Consider the following 6,000-nt stretch of genomic DNA (forward strand, 5'->3'; position numbering starts at 1 on the left):
AGACATGGGCGACATGGACAGCCGCCCAGGGTGGCATCTTGCAGGGGGGGCGGCACGGTGCCACACAGACAAGTGGGTGCCCAGATCACAAAGTCCAACTGTCCACCAAGCCTAAAATTCAGCATATAAATCATCCATTCATACAGCCCCAGAGGAAGTGTGACACGGAAGTGTGCTCTGTCTTCTTTGTGATGTCTCTGACAGCAGCTGGATTCTGAGCTCAGCTGAGTTAACCCAGGTCAGGAAGAGCTCAGACTACTAAAAGCAGACTGGCGGATAGAAACGTTAACTTGTACAGGAAAGAGAGTGCCATTTCTATGTAACATAGCCATATAGGGACATGTTTTAACATTTTATACTATGTACAAAAGAATGTTTTATGGTTGTCATAGTGTTTTAATATTATGTTTAACATGTTCTCATATGTCCATTTTATATCTCTTTAAAATTACTGTGCCACCACCTGTCATACGAGAGGTCACATGACAGGAAGGAAGTGAGTAGGACTGGATAAAAAGGAGCCAAGATGGCAGGTTAGGGAAGGATATGTGGTATCACCTATCCCTGGGATATGCTTGGACTCTGGAGTACTTCTGTGGATTATACCCTGTGAATTTACTTAAATTTGCTAAGATTATTTGCCAAGATTATGGTCACCTCCTTCACAAACTCTATTGGATTGTAAATACACTGGTGAGCTAACTTTGGGACTTCAGACACTAACCCAACACAGAAGACTGTTCTTTGTATATACTTAAAAGCTTTATATACTCTGTTCATTTTAACAGTCTGTGGATATGTTTTAATATTGTGAATTGTTTGTTTTATACTTTTGTAAATACACCATCTGCTATTTCTCTTTTGTCTCTCTTTTATTTTCACACATTTTATTTTCTGAGGTTGCTAATTGGTACATGCTCCAGTTGAAACCTTCAGTCCACGTTATTTCAACTTCATTGTTAAAAAAATTGTGTTTAATAGCGGGATTCCTGGTGAAGAACTACACTACTTGTAAATCCTGATGAGAACGATTCACCAATCAGAGTTGCGGTATACAAAGAACAGCAAAAGAGCTCAGCAGTGACCTCCCACTTCCATAACGGATTGTGACTGAGCAATGGAGTCAGTCTCCCTACACTCAAACTACTGATATATTTGTATATATCTGAATATTTTTTGCAATAAAATTTAAATATATTGTTTCTAAACTTATGATCAACAACATAAAATCAGTAATTTCATATATTTCTATAGTTTCTAGTTTGATACATAATTCACAATGCTTGATAGGATTGTAATTAATTTCCTCATTAAAGACAATAAGTACACAGTCATCTTTTTATCTGACTTTCAAATTCAAATCATAGCTTGTAATGTTGTGATTCACCTTGGAGCTGGTTGGTTTGTTACATGGCTTAGAACACTTATGAAGAAATCCCTATGGAAAAGTAAATGGGTAAAAATACTTCAGGAACCAAGATGTGGTAATGTAATTTATTTAAGTATACAGTGGCATTTATTTATTTATCACTCAATTTCTGTTTAAACACTCCAGTACCATTGCATAAATGCAATGTGTGTCTGTTGAGTTGGTGACAATAGAAATGGTACATGGCAGAAAGGCACTCACTCTCGTGTTGAGAACTTAAATGTTTTTCATGACATTACATCTTTTGGTGACAAGGATTGCAAAGGATGGTTTCAGATGCTGGCAGAGAGTTACCTATGAGGTGCTGCTGTCCAGTATGGTAGGATTGTTTTTTTAACTTGGCTGTGTGGGAAGATCACAAAAAGTATAGCTGGGACTAAAGGCTATTCATTCACAGCGAGGGCAGGATTAACCATATGGACAATTGGGCATGTGCCCAGGGGCACCACGTCCCGGGGGGCACCACGCAACGGCATTTTAAAAATTTTCTTAGGTCCGTTTATATTTCAGTGGTTATTAAAGTTTTTCAGTATCATTAGTTGTAAATTACTGTCCAGAGGTCTGGACCTCTAATGAAATGACGCTGTCACGTAATACTTATTACTTTTCTCAGTGCTGGCAGGATGGGCCAATTACAGTTGTTTATTATTACTGGAATATGATTTAAATTAGGCTTTTATCTATACTAAACAGTTGCGCCAATTTTTGCACGTGGTATTTGAGCACAAATACCTGCGTCTTATTCACTAACCACCCACAATATACTGTATTTTAGCAGGCACAATCAGCGCTGCCTCTTGAGTATTTAAAGGAATAGTTCACCCAAAAATAAATATTCTGTCATCATTTTACTCACCCATGCCATCCCAGATGTGTTTGACTTTGGTACAAAGATTTTTAGAAGAATATTTTTGGTCTGTAGGTCCATACAATGCAAGTGAATGGTGATCAGACCTTTGTAGCTCCAAATATCACATAAAGGAAACATAAAAGTAATCCATATGACTACAGTGGTTAAATCCATATCTTTAGAAGTGATATGATAGGTTTGGGTGAGAAACAGATCAATATTTAAGTCTTTTTTTACTCTTAAATCTCCAGTTTCACTTTCAGATGTGAAAGTGAAACTAAACAGGCACCATATGTGACTTTCTTATGTGAAAGTGAAGATTTCAAGTAAAAAAGGACTTCAATTTTGATCTGTTTCTCACCCACATTTCCAATCATATCAGCAGTAATTCATCAAATAATGATCAAATGATGGAGAAGAGCGTTATAACCTGGCATAAATCCAGATGTGCTGTGAAGTCAAGTGCACTTTGGCATATTAAAGACATCATTCAGGTGCCTGGGTCACAGTAGTGCAGTGATGCTGTATGGTCCTGGCAGAGTGTGTCAGATCACGGCGTTCTGCTGCGTCCTCCGCTGTATAGCGTTCGGAATTAGCTCGCAAGATTGGAATTGTGCGTACAAATTGCGTTCAGCACACATTTTGTTGGCACGTTTGCGCTGTTGGCTGATCTGCATAATTGGCAAAATAGTGAATAGAGAGTGAGTGCCAATAAATTGCGCATTTACCAGGCACAATTCATTTTTAGTGAATTCCCTCTTTGTGTCTCATAGGACACAGTGAGTGGCTGACAATTTCGGTCTGTTCCTCACACAAAACTACTGTATGAATTTAGAAAACATGGAATATATCACATGATTCATGTGGAGTTTGTATTTTAGGTGAGTAATTATGTCAGAATTTTTGGTGAGCAATCCCTGTTCTTATTTCATTGTGTACTTCATTTATATTTCACCCTGTAAAAGATGGTACTTTTATAGTATACTATTTTAACTATTAGTACTTTATTAGCAACTACAGTAGTGTTTAGGGCTGCACTAGCAGTGTTCTTCTGAAAATTGTTTATAAAATTACTTGATATTGTGTGATCTTGTGTGCACCCTGCATTACTCCATTATCCATGTCAGGTTAGGAGTTATTGAGTATTATTTGTGTTGTGTATGTGTGTGTCTAGGGGGGCAGGGAAAAAGAGTCTGAATCCACCCCTGTTCACAGCAAGTCATGCACAGATTTAGTGGTGCACCTCTTGAATCGCTTCAATCCTTTAATTTAAGTTTTCCAACTATTTTAATTTGATTCATGCATACGGAAGCCTACTGAAACAGTAGCACAGTTTGTGGTGGAGCTGCGCAAAATATCGCAAGACTGCAACTTGGAAATACCCTCTCACAGATGTTGTGGGATAGACTTATATGTGGAATTGATGATCACATTGATGAAGATCGTATTCAGAAGCGATTGCTCGCAGAAAAACATCTCACATTTGACAATGTATTGAAAATAGCACAGGCTATGGAAGCAGCCAGTAAGGATGTGATGGATCTGCAAACAAAACCTGTATCAGAAACTTGCTATAATGTGAGAAAATACCAGGCGCGTGACGATTCATCCTTTGGTTCCAAACAGCAGCGAAGCTGAGGTTAGCCCAATTTAGATTGTTACTGATGCAAAGGGAAACATGTACCTGCTGAATATACATTTTAAACTGAAAAATCCTTAACACCTGCCATATTTCAATGGAGGGCTTGTTGCAAGGGATACCAAGGCTTGCCATCTACTTCACTGACATCCTGGTGACTGATGTTAATCAGGAAGACCATTTAAAGAACCTTGATGTGGTACCGAGGAGACTGAAAGAGGTGGGCTTACGGCTGAAAAGGAGCAAGTGCTAACTGAAAAGAGGTCCAATACCTGGGACATAAAGTGGATGCTCAAGGCTAACATACAGTCGAAGCCAAGGTGGATTCCATTGTGAGAGCCTCACTCACCAATGTTACAGAGCTTAAAGCCTACCTGGGTCTTCTGAATTACTACAACCGCTTTCTTCCTAACCTGTTCGTATTGTTAGCTCCTCTGCACCAGCTATTATCTAAAAGAGCAAATATGGAAGTGGACGTCATTTCAAGAAGACGTATTCCAGAAGTTCCAGCAGTCTTGGTCCATTATTCAGTCGACAAAGAGCCCATCCTTTCATGTGATGCCTCTCCGTATGGGGTTGGCGTCGTTCTCTTACACAAAGTGGAAGATGGCACAGAGAGACCTTGGGATTTATGTCAAGAACGCTGACTCCTGCAGAGAAAAATATTCTCATTTAGACAAAGAAGGTTGTCACGTTTGGAATACAAATAAGTATTTGTATGGCCGTATCTTTATCATCTGTACTGACCATAATCCTTTGGTATCACTGTTCAGCGAGGCCAAGCCAGTTCCCCAGAGGTGGTCTGTCTTGCTATGCGCAAACGAGTACTGTGTATACTGACCGGGCAGGCACCATGGCAATGCAGATGCCCTAAGCAGACTTCCTCTTCCAGAGACAGGGGAAGCAGACAAGGAAACACAAGACCAAGTGTTGATGTTGAACCCAACCAATGAGGTGGCAGTACGCATGTAAGAAATCAAGAAATGGACAGCTAAGGATGTCACACTATCAAAAGTACATGCATACATTCTGAATGGATGGCCTTAGGTAAAAGATACTTCACTCAGGCCATACTACTCCAGACACTTAGAGTTGAGCATGCAGGATGGCTGTATCCTGTGGGGTGCAAGAGTAGTAGTTCCCTCACAAGGATGAAATGTTTTCCTCAAGAATTTACATCAGTCACATCCAGATATGTCTCATATGAAAGGCTTAGCTCTATCACATGCATGGTGGCCAAAGATGGATGAAGAGATTGAAAAACATGTCAGTCTGTGTTCTGTCAGCAGAATCGCAACTCACCACGATGTGTGCCACTCTATCCCTGAGAATGGCCTGAAAGAATCCATTTTGATTTTGCTAAGCCTTTTGGTAAAATTGTCCCTTATGATCATTGACACACATTCCAAGTGGATGAATGTTTACCCTATGGACAAATCAACATCTCAAGCTACTATTGAAAAGCTACGGCAAAGCTTCCGGATTCATGGTTTACACAATGGCAGTTGTTTTAAGGGAGTTGTTCATGAACAACGGCATTTTGCATGTTTCTTCTGCTCCATTTTATACATCTTCAAATGTCCTTGCATGAAAAGCTGTTTAGATTTGGAGAAAATGCAGGGAGGCAGAATTAAAACAAAAGTTGCTCGATTCTTATTCAGATACCGCATCCCTCCTCAAGTGACAACTGGGCTATCACCTGCTGGGGTTGTGTTATTTAGGGACCAGACACTAGGTAGCTTTCCAAAATGTCTGTTGAAAAACTTGAGTGCCTTTGCATATTGTCCCAGCCGGGATAAATCAGACTCCATAGGGCACTTTGAAGGGAAAACAATCATGGCCGCCATGTTGAATGGTCGTTCCATAACGAAATGCTCATAAATACCTGCTTCGAAGGGCCCTTAGAAATAAATGTTTCTGTAGGGTTCAACTGATGGACACTTCGTTGCCAAGAAGAGCGGAACTGGACCATAGGTCATAAATCTACAGGTATGCCAAGTGTAATGTAAATTAACCCAGCTGCACCTCTAAACACACTCTGGTTCTATAAACATGACATTCCTTCATCTGCATGGTTTATAA

This window comes from Myxocyprinus asiaticus, chromosome 14 (genome assembly GCF_019703515.2).
Source record: "Myxocyprinus asiaticus isolate MX2 ecotype Aquarium Trade chromosome 14, UBuf_Myxa_2, whole genome shotgun sequence".
Taxonomy (NCBI): domain Eukaryota; kingdom Metazoa; phylum Chordata; class Actinopteri; order Cypriniformes; family Catostomidae; genus Myxocyprinus; species Myxocyprinus asiaticus.